Source organism: Suricata suricatta, chromosome X (genome assembly GCF_006229205.1).
Source record: "Suricata suricatta isolate VVHF042 chromosome X, meerkat_22Aug2017_6uvM2_HiC, whole genome shotgun sequence".
In the NCBI taxonomy this organism is placed as follows: Eukaryota; Metazoa; Chordata; class Mammalia; order Carnivora; family Herpestidae; genus Suricata; species Suricata suricatta.
Window position 1 is genome coordinate 45014013 of NC_043717.1, and position 14891 is coordinate 45028903.

At 35.7% G+C, this 14891-nt stretch overlaps 1 protein-coding gene across 1 annotated transcript in view; it reads left to right on the forward strand.

Moving 5' to 3' along the window:
• Window positions 1–14891, forward strand: part of KLF8 (Kruppel like factor 8) — a 194182-nt gene that overhangs the window by 18084 nt on the left and 161207 nt on the right. The window lies entirely within an intron of this gene.

Here is a 14891-nt window from a genome sequence, read left to right on the forward strand (position 1 = left end):
TCATCAGTTGATGGACATTTAGGCTCTTTCCATGATTTGGCTATTGTAGAAAGTGCCGCTATGAACATTGGGGTACATGTGCTCCTATGCATCAGCACTTCTGTATCCCTTGGATAAATCCCTAGCAGTGCTATTGCTGGGTCATAAGGGAGTTCTATTGATAGTTTTTTGAGGAGCCTCCACACTGTTTTCCAGGGCGGCTGCACCAGTTTACAATCCCACCAACAGTGTAGGAGGGTGCCCATTTCTCCACATCCTAGCCAGCATCTATATTCTCTTGATTTGTTCATTTTAGCGACTCTGACCAGTGTGAGGTGGTATCCCAGTGTGGTTTTGATTTGAATTTCCCTGATGATGAGTGACACTGAGCATCATTTCATGTGCCTGTTGGCCATCTGGATGTCCTCTTTGGAGACGTGTCTATTCAGCTCTTCTGCCCATTTCTTCACTGGATCATTCATTTTTTGTGTATGGAGTTTAGTGAGCTCCTTGTATATTTTGAATACTAGCCTTTTATCTGATATGCCATTTGCCACTATCTTTTCCCATTCTGTCGGTTGCCTGTTAGTTTTTTTTTTTTAATGGTTTCCCTTGCCTTTCAGAAGCTTTTTATCTTGTTTAACCCCAGTAGTTCATTTTTGTTCTTGATTCCTTTGCCTCTGGGGATGTTTCAAGGAAGAAATTGCTGTGATTGAGGTCTAGGAGGCTATTTCCTGCTTTTTCCTCAAGGGTTTTTATGGTTTCCTGTCTCACATTCAGATCCTTTATCCATTTTGAGTTTCTTGTTGTGAATGGTGTCAGAAAGTGGTCTAATTTCATTTTTCTACATGTTGCTGTCCAGCTCTCCCAACACCACCTGTTGAAGAGGCTGTCTTTTTTCCATTGGAAACTCTTTCCTGCTTTGTCAAAGATTAATTGGCCATATTCTTGTGGGTCCAGTTTTGGGTTCTGTATTCTATTCCATTGGTCTATGTTTCTGTTTTTGTGCCAATACCATACTGTCTGGATGATGACAGCTTTGTAGTAGAGGCTAAAGTCTGGGATTGTGATGCCTCTCATTTTGGTTTTCTCCTTCCAAATTACTTTGGCTATTCAGGGGTTTTTGTGGTTCCATATGAATTTTAAGATAGTTTGTTCTACCTTTGAGAAGAATGCTGGTGCAACTTTTATGGGGATTGCATCAAATGTATAAATTGCTTTCGGTAATACTGTCATTTTTAACAATATTTATTCTTCCAATCCACGAGTGTGGAATGTTTTCCCATTTCTTTTTGTCTTCTTCATTTTCCTTCGTAAGTCTTGTATCGTTTTCAGCATACTGATCTTTTACATTGTTGGTTAGGTTTATTCCTAGGTATTTTATGGTTTTTTGTGCAATTGTGAATGATATCTGTTTCTTGCTTTCTCTTTCTGTTGCTTCAATTTTGGTGTATAAGAATGCAACTGATTTATGTACATTGACCTTGTACCCTGCAACATTACTGAATTCATTGATCAGTTCTAGAAGGCTTCTGGTGGAGTTTATCTGGTTTTCTATGTAGAATATCATGTCGTCTGAGAAAAGGGAAAGTTTGACTTCTTCTTTGCTGGTTTTGATGCCTTTTATTTTCTTTTGTTGTCTGATTGCTGATGCTAGGACTTTCAACACTATGTTAAACAACTGTGGTGAGACTGGACATCCCTGTCAAGTCCCTGATTTTAGGGGGAATGCTCTCAGTTTTTCCCAATTGAGGATAACATTGTATATGGGCTTTTTGTAGAATTGAGATCATACCATGCACACTTTCAGATCACAATGCTATGAAACTCGAAATCAACCACAGGAAGAAGTCTGGAAAACCTCCAAACATGTGGAGGTTAAAAACTACCCTACTAAAGAATGATTGGGCCAATCAGGCATTTAGAGAGGAAATTAAAAAATATATGGAGATGAATGAAAATGAGAATACAGCAATTAAAACTCTCTGGGACTCAGCAACAGCAGTCTTAAGAGGAAAGTTCATTGCAATTCAGGCCTACCTCAACAAATCAAAAAAAGCACAAACTCAAAACCTAACACAGCATCCAAGGAAACTAGAAAGGGAGCAGCAAGAACACCCCAAACCCAGAAGAGAAAAGAAATAATAAAGATCAGAGCAGAATTAAGGTAGAATCCAATCCACAAAAACAATTGAACAGATCAAGAAACCAAGAGTTGGTTTTTTGAAAAAGTAAACAAAATTGATAAACCTCTATGTAGGGTTTTCAGATAGAAAAGAGAGAATATGCAAATAGACAAAATCATGAAGGAAAATGGATCTATTACAACATATCCCTCAGAAATACAAGCAATCATCAGAGATTACTATGAAAAATTATATGCCAACAAACTGGACAATCTAGAAGAAATGGACAAATTTCTAAATACACATGCACTACCAAAATTCAAACTGGAAGAGATAGAAAATCTGAACAGCCCCATAACCAGTGAAGAAATCAAATCAGTTATCAAAAATCTCCCAACGAATAAAAGCCCAGGGCCAGATGGATTCCCAGGGGAATTCTACCAGACGTTTAAAGCAGAGTTAATGCCGATCCTTCTCAAGCTATTCAAAAAAATAGAAATGGAAGGAAGACTTCTGGACTCATTCTATGAAGCACATATCGCTCTGATCCCTAAGCCAGGCAGAGACCCAACAAAAAAAGACAACTACAGACCAATATCTTTAATGAATACAGATGCAAAAATACTCAACAAGATACTCGCAAATCGAATGCAACAGCATATAAAAAGTATTATACATTATGATTAAGTGGGATTTATTCCTGGGTTACAAGGCTGGTTCAATATTCACAAATCCATTAATGTGATACACCACATCAACAAAGCAAAGGAAAAAAATCATATGATCCTGTCGATAGATGCTGAAAAAGCATTTGACAAAATACAACATCCCTTCTTAATAAAATCCCTCGAGAAATTTGGGATAGAAGGAACTTACTTAAACATCATAAAATCCATTAACGAAAAGTTCTCTCAATTTTTGTTTATTTGTGAAAATCTATATATCTCCTTCTATTCTGCATGACAGGCTTGCTAGTTTAGGATTTTTGGCTGCATATTTTTTCAGTTCATCACACTGAAGATTTCCTGCCATTACTTCTTGGCCTGCCAAGTTTCATTAGATAGGTCTGTAACCACTCTGATAGGTTTCCCTTTGTATATTCAGGCCCTTTTATCCCTAGCTGCTTTAAGAATTCTGTCTTTATCTTTATATTTTGCCAGTTTCACTATATGTCATGCTGATGATCAATTCAAGCTACATCTGAAGGGAGTTCTTTGTGCATCTTGGATTTCAATGTCTATTTCCTTCCTCAGATTGGGGAAGTTCTCAGCTATAATTTGATCAAGCTCCCCTTTAGGACCTTTTTCTTTTTCTACTTTTTCAGGAATTCCTATGATATGGATTGTTCCATTTGATTGTATCATTCAGGTCTCGAATTCTCTTTTCATTCTCCTGTATAAATTTCTCTCTCTTTTTCTCGGCTTCCTCTTTTGTATATCTTTTTCTTCCAATTCACCTATTCTCCTCTCTGCCTCTTCAATCCGTGCAGTGCCTGCCTCCATTTTATCAAGTACCTCATTTATAGCCTTTTTTAACTTGTTACCACTATTTTGAAGGTCTCTAGTCTTTCAGTCAGTAGCTTCTCTGATGACTTCCATGATTTTTTCAAGCCCAGCAATTAATTTTATGGTAATTGTTTTACATTCTTGCTCATTTATGTTGCTTATATCTGTTTTGAGCAGTTTTGTGGCTGTGATGTCTTCCTGGAATTTCTTTAGTGGACAGTTCTTTTTTTTTTTTTTCATCATTTTGGCTAGATTTCTGTCTCTTTTCAGTTTTAAAAAGCTCGTTATGCACTCTGCACTGTGATTATTGCTATATTAATGGAGGCTCATTGACTGTCCAAGGTCTGTCTGTTCAGGAAGTGTTCTTTAAATGATATCTCTTGGTTTCTCTTGTTGTCCTTTTGGTCTTTTTATTTCCCTACTTTATTTCCTTACTCATAGTGATGTTTTGGCCCCCCATCAGGTGTGCTTTGCTTTGTTCCTTGAAGTTGCCTTAAAATGGAAAACAGAAAGGCAAAGAGGAAACAAAAACATGGAAATGCACAAAAAAAATAAAACAACCAATGGACCAACAAAAAATTAAAACAACAACAACAAAAAAAGACAATATAAGAGCAAAAACCAGATACACCAGATGCATGTAAATAACAGGCTGGAGGTGGTGCTTATGGAAGAGCATATACGAAGGGAGAAATGACAGGCACAGGGCAGAAGAGAAAATAAACATTGACCAGGAAGAGAGACTAAAAGGCTTAATCCAGAGAGACAGAAAGGAAAATAAGGAAGAAGACTAGGAAAAAAAAAAAAAAAAAACGAAGATAAAGTTACCCAGAGAAGCTATATGGTCTGATTATTCCAGAGTGAGAGAAAAGGTATATAGGAGGTGTAGAACATTCCTGAAGAGAATGGATTAAGTATGTCTGTTTAAGCAAACCAATAACCAGAGTAACCAGCCTATAGGAGGGAATAAATAAGAAGGAGCAAAGGGAGAATATATTTAAATAACAAGAATCGATCTAGATTTAATCCAAGCCATACAGCAGTGCTGGTTCCACAGAGTCTATCTAGCTCTAGTTGATAAGCAGCTACCTAGCACAGATGTGTATGGTTTGGTAGGCAGGTCCCACCTCCACTCTGGGCCCCAGGGGCCAATCCCTGAGGCCCTGCCTTGGTGGTTTTGGGGAGAACATTGGCGACTTCCCTGTCTCTTCTTAATGGACCAGGTGTCCCAAATCACTCCTTTGGATCCATCCTCACTGTGCCATGGGCACTGACGAAGTGAGCTTTCTTGCTCCAGTGTCTCCTATGTCCTAAGCTTAGCTAACTTTTAAACTCCCACTCTGTGCGTGTTAATGTTGTCACCCAATATCTGTTCCTGTCGTTATGCTGCAGCACTTCAAGGAAGAGGACTAGTTGCTCCTGATGCCAACTGTGCCCCTGACATATCACCAAACAGGGAGATGACTCCCCTGTTCCCCAGGTGTGTGAATAGGGCCGCCTGCCTCAGTCCAATGAAAACCTTGCAGTTAGAGATGTGTTCCCCTCTGAAAGCCCTGCAGTTAAGAGATGGGATGATGGGATCCCTTTCCATCCTGGTCCAAGGTTTTTCTCTTGTCCCGATACAGTCTTACAATTCCCTAGTCACTCTTTCTCTTACCTTTGTCTCTCCACAGAAGGGGACCCCTCCCCTCCCTGCCTCCACAGCCCATTTTGCTTCCCCAGTTCACAATCACGCCCCTATTGAGCTGTCTGGTTTTTCCGTTTTCTTCCTACTAGACTCTGTCTCCTTTTCTCCCAGACTCTTGTTTCAGAGTCCTTTGGCTTCAGCCCCTCTTTGTTTGAGAGACATGGGAAGTATCCATCCCCCTACTTTCCACCATTTTGCTAATTAGTTTGAGAGAGAGAGAGAGAGAGAGAGAGAGAGAGTATGTGTGAGTTGGGGGGAGGTGCAGAGGGAGAGAGAATCTCAAGCAGACTTCATGCTCAGCAAATCTCCACACAGTGCTTGAACCTTGGGTCATGTCTTGAGCCAAAATCAAGAGTCAGATACTCAACCAACTGAATCATCCAGGTAACCCCCTACCTGCTCCTTTCTACTTTCTATGAATTTGATTATTTTAGATACCTCATATAAGTGGAATGATATGGTATGTATGTATGTATGTATGTATGCATATATGTATTTGTGACTGGCTTATTTCACTTAAAATAATTTCAATGTTTATCCACATTATAGCATGTTGCAGACATTCCTTCTTTTTTAAAGCTGAGTAATATATTCCATTTTATGTACATAACACTGATGAGTAATTTTATGGGAAAACTTGACTGGGTCAAGGGATGAGCAGACATTTGGCCAAACAGTTATCTGGGTGTATCTATAAGAGTATTTCTTGTTGACAATAACATTTGAATTGAGATAGACTGAAGCAAGCATATTGCCCTTGCTAATGTGGATGGGTTTCATTTAATTAAATGAAGACCTAAATAGAACATAAAATCTCAGTAGCAGGGATACTCTTCCAGCCTGAGTAGAAGCTGAAACATTAGTCTTTTCCAGACTTCAGTGTCATACTCATTGGCTCTTCCTGAGTCTTTAGCCTGTTATCTTTTACAACAAAATGTATACCACCAGCTTTCATGGTCTTCAGGCCTTGTAATTCAGATGACAATTACACATTAGCTCTCCTTGGTTTCTCCTTGCTGACTGCAGATCTTGAGAATTCTTAGCTTCATAATTGCATAAGTTGCATAAGCCATTTCCTTACAATCTCTCTCTCTCTCTCTCTCTCTCTTATTCTCCACCTGTGTGTCTTTCCCTATCTCTCTATCTCTATCAATGGGTTGATCAATAGAATAAGATCATCATTTTGTTTATTCTGTGTTCCTGAAGAATCCTGACTGATATAGCCACATTTTGTTAATTCATTCATCTGTCTGTGGACATTTGGGTGACTTTTACCTCTTGACTATTATGAATAGTGTTGCATAGTATGAAAATATCTTTTTGGGACCCTGATTTCAATGTTTTTGGGTATATATCCAAAATTAAGATTGTTGGATCATAGGTAATTTTGTAATTGTGTTTTTTGAGGAACCTCCATATTGTTACCATAGGAGTTGTACAATTTTATAATCCCAACCAAGAGTGAACAAGGGTTCCAAATTCTGCACATATTTAACAACACGTATTTTCCTTTTCTGTTTCTATTTTAGTAATAAACATCCTAATGTGTATAAGGATATATCTCATTGTGGTTTCATTTGCATTTCTTTGATAATTAGTGATGTTGAGCATCTTTTCTATGCTTGTTCACTATTTTTATGTATATCATGTATGGAGAAATATACATTCAAATATTTTTCCCATTAAAGAATGAGATACAATTGACATGTGCCATTGCAAGTTTAAAGTATACAACATGTTGATTTGATACATTTATATTTTGCTAATTGATTGCCAATGTGCTTGATAATATTAGCTAATAAGTCACATTATTGGCATTTAGTTTTTTGGATGAGAATAACTAAGATCTAGTCTCTTCATATGTTAGATGTTTATAATATTTTTGTTGATTGTAATCACTGTGATATGCTTTAGATGTCTAGGACATATTTCTCTACTAATTGCAAGTCTGTACCTATCTTTCTGATTCTCCCACAGCCCAGTCCCTGGTAACCACCATTCTAGTTTATGTTTTTACAAATTTGACTTTTAAAATTACCACATATAAGTGATATTATACAGTATTTGTGTTTCTCTGTCCGACTTATTTCACTTGGCATAATGTCCTTAAAGTCCACTCATGTTGTTGCAAATAGCAGGATTTCTTTCATTCTCATGCTGAATAATATTACATTGAATACATATAATACAACTTCTTAATCCATTCAACTGTTGATGGAACTTAGGTTGTTTGCATATGTTGATTATTGTGAATAATGCTGCAATAAACATGGGAGTGCACATATATCTTTAAACTCTGTTTTCACTTCTTTTGTATATATACACAGAAGTGGAATTGCTGAATCATATGGTATTACTATTGTTAATTTTTTGAGGAACCCCCAAACTATTTTCCACAGTTCCTGAGCTAATATAATTTCTACCAACTGTATAAAAATTCCCATTTCTCCAGATTCTTACCACCACTTGGTATCTCTTGTCTTTTTGATGATAGCCATCATCATGAGGTGATATTTCACTGGGTTTTCGATTTGCATTTCTCTGATGATTGGTATTTTAAGCATCTTTTCATGTATCACTTGAGAATTTTAATAACTTTTTTGGGAAAATGTTTATATAGTTTCTGTGCACATTTTAAAATCAGATTGTTTTTGTTACTGAGTTAATATGTATTCTTTATATGTTTGGATATGAATCCCTTATCGAATATATAGTTTTCAAATATTTTCTCCCATTCTGTAGGTTGCCTTTTCATTTCATTGATTTTAATTGTTTTGCTACATGGAAGACTGTATGTTTGATGTAGTTTCACTTGTTGATTTTTGCTTTTGTTGTTCGTGTTTTTGATGTAATATAAAAAAAATTATCACTGAGACCAGTGTTGAGGAACTTCTTCCCTACATTTCATTCTAGAAATTTTATGGTTTCATAAAACTAGGCTCCATTTTTAATTAATTTTGTGAATGGTGTAAGACAGGGATCTAATTTAATTTTTCTGCTTGTGGTTATCCAGTTCTCCCATTTGTTTAAGAGATTATCTTTTCCCTATTGGGTGTTCTTGGCTTGCTTTTCAAATATAAGTTGATTGTATATGAAGGGGACTATTTCGGGGCTCTCTATTTTGTTCCACTGGTCTATGTGTCTATTTTTATGCCATTACTATAATGTTGTTTTTACTTGAAATGTAGTGAACATGACACTATATTAGTTCTGAGTGTAGAACATAATGCTTCAACATTTATATACAATACAAAATGATCACCATCACCATAAAAAATGTAGCTGCCATCTGTCATCAAAGTTGTTACAATATTATTATCTATATCCTCTATGTTATACATTACATACCCATGACATTTATTTTATAACTGAAAGTACATACATTTTTATTACTTTTCCCTCTTTTGCCTATCCCTCCCCTGGCAACCACTAAATTGTTCTATGTATTGGTGAGTTTGTATGCTTTTTGTTTTGTTTATTAATTTGTTCTGTTTTATTATATTCTACATATAAGTGAAATCATATGGTATTTATCTTTCTCTGTGAGAAATCATACTGTATTTATCTTTCTCTATTTGACTTATTTCATTTAGCATAATACCCTCTAGATACATCCAAGTTGTCACAAATGGCAAACTTTCATTATTTTCTTATATGGCTGAGTAATTGTCCTTACATGAATTTGTTTAAATATAAATAATAATATATGTATCTGTTTAGATAAATAAACCAAAGTGGAATTGATGAATCATATGGTAATTCCATTGTTAATTTTTTGAGGCACCTCCATAATTGTTTTCCATAGTGGCAATACCATTTTTCATTCCTATCAACAGTGCACAAGGGATCTTTTTTCTCTGCATTTTCATATTTTTAACTTTTTTATGCTAGCCATTCTTACATGAGGTGATATCTCACTGTTTTGATTCATATTTCCTTAATGATTAGTGATATTAAGCATCTTTCACAAGCCTGTTGACCCATCTGAATGACTTCTTTGAAGAAATGTCTATTTGGATGCTCTGCCCATTTTTAGTTGTGTTGTATGTTTTATTTTTTATTTAAAAATTTTAACATTTATTTATTATTGAGAAACAGAGAGAGACAGAGCGTGAGCATGGGAGGCACAGAGAGAAGGGGAGACACATAATCCAAAGCAGGCTCCAAGCTCTGAGCTGTCAGCACAGAGCTCATAGTGGGGCTTGAACCAATGGGGGGTGAGATCATGACCTGAGCTGAAGTTGGATGCTTAACCGACTGAGCAACCCAGGCACTCCTTGTTTAGTGTGTTTTAAATATTGAATAGTGTGAGTTCTTTATTTTGTTTGGGTAGTAACTCCATTTCAGTTATAGTATTTGCAAATATTTTATCCCATTCTATTGATGGTTTCCTTCAATCTGTGAAAGCTTGTTTTTGATTGATATAGTACCTTTGTTTATTTTCTCTTTTGTTGTCCTTACCAGAGGAAACAGATACAAGTCTCCAAAATCTATAAAGAACTTACCAAACTCAACACCAGGAAAACAAATAGTCTAGTAAAGAAATGGGCAGAAGACATGAGTAGACACTTTTCCAAAGAAGACATCCAGATGGCCAGCAGAAACTGAAAAGATGCTCAATATCACTCATCATCAGGGAAATACAAATCAAAACCACATGGAAATACCACCTCACACTAGTAAGAGTGGCTGAAATTAACAATTCAGGAAAGAGTAGATGTTGATGAGGATGTAGGAAAATGGGAACCCTGTTGAACTGTTGGTGGAAATGCAAACTGGTGCATCCACTCTGGAAAACAGTGTGGAGGTTCCTCAAAAAATTAAAACTAAAATTACCCTATGACCCAACAATAGCACTACTAGGAATTTATCCAAAGGATATAGGAGTGCTGATTCATAGAGGCACATGTACCCCAATGTTTATAGCAGTGCTATCAACAATAGCCACATTATGGAATGAGCCCAAATGTCCATCAACTGATGAATGGATCAAGAAGATGTGGTATGTACACACACACACACACACACACACACACACACACACACACACACAATGGAATACTCCTAAGCAATGAAAAAGAATGAAATCTTGCCATTTGCAACAATGTTGATGAAACTGGAGGGTTTTATGCTAAGTGAAATAAGTCAGAGAAAGACAGATATCATATGTTTTCACTCATATGTGGAATCTGAGAAACTTAACAGAAGACCATGAGGGAAGAGAAGGGGCAAAAAATAGTTACAGAGAGGTAGACAAACCATAAGAGACTCTTAAATACAGAGAGCAAACTTAGGGTTTATGGGGGTGAATCGGTGATGGGCACTGAGAAGGTGCTTGTTGGGATGAGCACTGGGTGTTATATATATAACACATATATCATCACTTATATATAAGTGATGAATCATGCGGATCTACTCCTGAAGCCAACAGCACACTGTGTACACTGTATGCTATCTAACTTGATAAAAAATTATATTAAAAAAGAAAATATTACTAAAACCAAAGATAAAAATCTTATAGCCTGTTTTCTTCTAGGAATTTTATGTTTTCCAGTCTTACTGGTAAGTCTTTCTTCCATTTTTTTAGTTTATTTCTGTATATGGTCTGAGAGAGTGGTTCAGTTTAATTATTTTGCATCTAGCTGCCTAGTTTTCCCCGCATCCTTTATTGAAAGAGCTTTTTTGCAATAAATCTCAATCTGTGAAAAATCTCTCATATTTTTATAGGGATTGCATTGAATCTGTAGATTACTTCAGGAATTTTGGACATTTAAACAAATTTTTCTAATCCAGGAAAATAGTATATTTTTCCATTTATTTGTATTTTCTTCAGTTTCTTTCATTAACATCTTATAGTTTTTTTACAGTACAGTTTTTCTGCGTATTTATTTTGTATCTTGTAACTTTAGTGAATTCTAGTAGTTTTAGTGTTTTCTTTATACAGCATTGTATCACCTGTAAATAGTGATCGTTTTATTTTTTTCCTTTTCCAATGTTGATTCCTTTCATTTCTTTTACATGTCTCATTACTATGGCTTGGACGGTCAATAATATATTGAATAAAAGTGAGGGGAATAAGGATTATTGTTTTGTTCCTGATCTTAGAACAAAAGTTTTCAACTTTTCACTCCTGACTGTGATAGGGCTGTGGGTTTGTCATATATGGCCTTTATTATCTTGAGGTAAGTTTCATCTATACCCACTTACATGATAGTAAAAAAACTATAAATGGATGTTGATATTTATCAAATGCTTTTTCTGCATCTATTGGGATGATCATATTATTTTTAATTTTTTTTGTTAGTGTGGTTTATTACGTTGATTATTTGCAGATGTTTAACCAACCTTGCATTCTTGGAATTAATTTCATTTGATTATGGTGCCTGATCCATTTATTTTCTTTTATTATTATTTTTTAATGTTTATTTTTGAGAGAGAGGGTGTGTGTGAGTTGGGTATGGGCAGAGGGAGAAAGGAAGACAGAATCTAAAGCAGGCTCCAGGCTCTGAGCTGTCAGTACACAGCCTTATGTTAGTTTTGGTATTTTCTGTTCCTTTTTAGTTCTTTTTGGTGTAATGTTAGATTGATTATGTGATATTTTTATTTTTTTCTTAAGATGGGCCTGTATCATGCAATTCTCTCTCAAAACTGCTTTTGCAGTGTCACATGGGTTTTGAAATATGGTGTTTTTCTTTAGTCTCAAGGTACTTTTTGTTAAGTTGTTTTTTGACTCATTGCTTTTTAGTAGCATCTTGTCTAGTTTCCATGTGTTTTTTTTCAGATTTCTTCTTGTAATTTATTTCTAGTATCATACTATTATATAGTAGGAAGATGGATTATATTGTTTAATTTTTATTCATTTTATAGGACTTGTATTGTAGTCTAATATATAATCTATCTTGTAAAAAAAGTCCCACATGAACCTTAAAAGATAGTGTATTCTGCTGCTTTTGGTTCAAATATTCTACATAAAGTATTTAATTTGTCTATACCTATGTGTTATTTAAGCCCACTGTTTCCTTATTTTCTATTTAGATGATCTACCCATTGATATAAGTGGGGTGTTAGTTCCCCATACTACACAATTACTCCCTTTATTTGTTAGTATTTGCTATATGTATTTACATGCCCCTATGTTGGGTTCATTGACATTTACATGTGTTATATCGTATTGTTGGAGTGATCCTTTTATCGTTTAATAATGCCCTGGTCTCTTGTTACAATCTTTGTTTGAAAGTCTATTTTGTCTGATATAAATATTGCTATCATAGTTTTTTCTTCATTTAGATCTGCATGGAATATCTTTTTTCAACCTTTTACTTTCAGTCTGTGTGTCTTTAGATATGAAGTTAGTCTCTTTAAAGTAACATGTAGATGGGTCCTGTTTTTTTCTTACCCATGCAGGTATCCGAAGTTTTTAAAAAAATTACAGTTTGATTGCATTACATTATAAATGCTTTTGAATTAAGTACTGAGAGGTATTTATTTATTGCCATTTTGTTGATTGTTTTATGGCTGTTTGTAGTTTTCTGTTGTTTTCTTCTTTTGCTCGCATTCCTTGTGATTTGGTGTCTTTCTTTAGTTTCGTAATTGTGTTCATTTCTCTTTATTATTTTTCTTGTATCTGTTATAGATATTTGTTTTGCGTTTACCCTGGGATTCATTTATAACATCCTTTGTATGTAGCTTAAGTTGATGAGCACTTAAATTCAAGTACATTCTAAAAGCAGTACATTTTTGCTCCCCCCCCACATTTTATGTTTTTTATGTCATATTTTATATCTTGTCATATTTTGTATTCTTTGACAAATTATTGTGGATATAGATAACTTTAACACTGTCTTTTAACTTTTATACTACATATGTGGTTGATCAAGTACTTTACTGTATGTTGACTTTTACCAATAAGATTTTTTTCCTTTAATAATTTTCTTATTTCTAGTTACGGCATTTTCTTTCATGTTTAAACAGGTCCTTGGTGGTGCCTGGGTGGCTCAGTCAGTTAAGCATCCAACTCTTGGTTTCAGCTCAGGTCATAGTCTCATGGTTTTTGAGTTCAAGCTCTACACTGGGCTCTGCACTGACAGTGTAGAGCCTACTTGGGACAGTACAGAGGCTGCTTAGGGTTCTCTCTCTCTCTCTCTCTGTCTCTCTGCCCTGCCCCCACTTATGTGCATGCACGTGCTCTCTCTCTTAAAATAAATAAAATTTTAAAAAGAGGTATATTTAAAAAAAGATTCCTTTTGATATTTCTTGTAAGCCTTGTTTAGTGGTGATGAACTCCTTTTGCTTCTGATTCTCTGGAAAAATCCTTGAATGTCTTTCAATTTTGAGTGATAACTTTAGTGGGTAGCATATTCTTGGTTGTCATGTGACCCGTCCGGCTGGTCGGTCAACGCAGGTTCCTGAGGGAGGGAGTGAGAATTGGGTAGGGCAGGGAGCACAGAGAATGGAGGCAAGACAAAGTCTCTGATCAAGCCTCGTTTATTGAGAGAATACACACATCTTATAAAGGGTAGAAGGTGGGAAGCAAGGCAGCCGACCTAGGTCAGTTGCTAGGAAACAGGGTCAAGTGATTTTTAGGAAAAGGCTAGGGTAAAGGGGAAACCGAAACTGTGATGTTAGCACAGCACCTGAGGGGCCTATAAGAAAGCCCATACTGGCTGTCTCCACCCCTGAATTGGGAGGATAACACTGCCCTGCCTGCAGGTGGCTGATCTTTGTTCTTCTGGCAGCTTCCCACAGTCATGGTATTTTATTTTCCTTTCAGAACCTGGAATATAGTATGCCACTCTGTTCAGGCTTGTAAAATTTCTGAAGAAAAATTAGCTGATAGACTTATGGGTGTTTCCTGGTATGTAACTAGTTGTTTTCTTTCCTGCTGCTTTAAAGGTTCCGTTTTCATCTTTTAACTGTTGACACTTTGATAATAATGTGCCTTGGTGGGGATCTCTTTGGGTTCATCTTTTTTGGAACTCTCTATGCTTCTGGGACTTGGCTGTCTGTAGTGACAGATTAGGGAAATTTCTAGCCATTTTTTCTTTATATATATAGGTTTTCTATCCCTTTCTCTCTTTTCCTGAATATTCCTTTCTCTCAATTCCTTAATATTAGTATGCTTGATGTTGTGCCAGAGTTCCCTTAAACTTTCATTAGTTCTTTTTATTCTTTTTCTTATTGTTTTCCTGATTGTGTGATTTTCACTACTGTGTCTTCTAGATCACTGATCCATTCTTCTGCATCATCTTATCTGCTGTTGATAGTTTCTACAATATTTTTTCATTTCGGTAATTCTATTCTTCAGCTCTGATTTGTTCTTTTTAATATTTTCTTCATTGAGTTTCTTACTCTATTTACCCATTCTTCTCCAGAGTTCAGTAAGCATCTTTTTTTTTTACCATAACTTTGAACTCTTTATCAGACATATTTCTTATCTTATTTTTGTGTAGCTCTTTTTCTGTGATTCTGTCTTGTACTTTCATTTGGGGTATATTCCTATATCTCTTCATTTTTTCCCCTGAATTTCTGCCTCTATGTACCAACTTGGTTAGCTACATCTCCTGATCTTGAAATAGTGGTTTTGTGTAGAAGAGG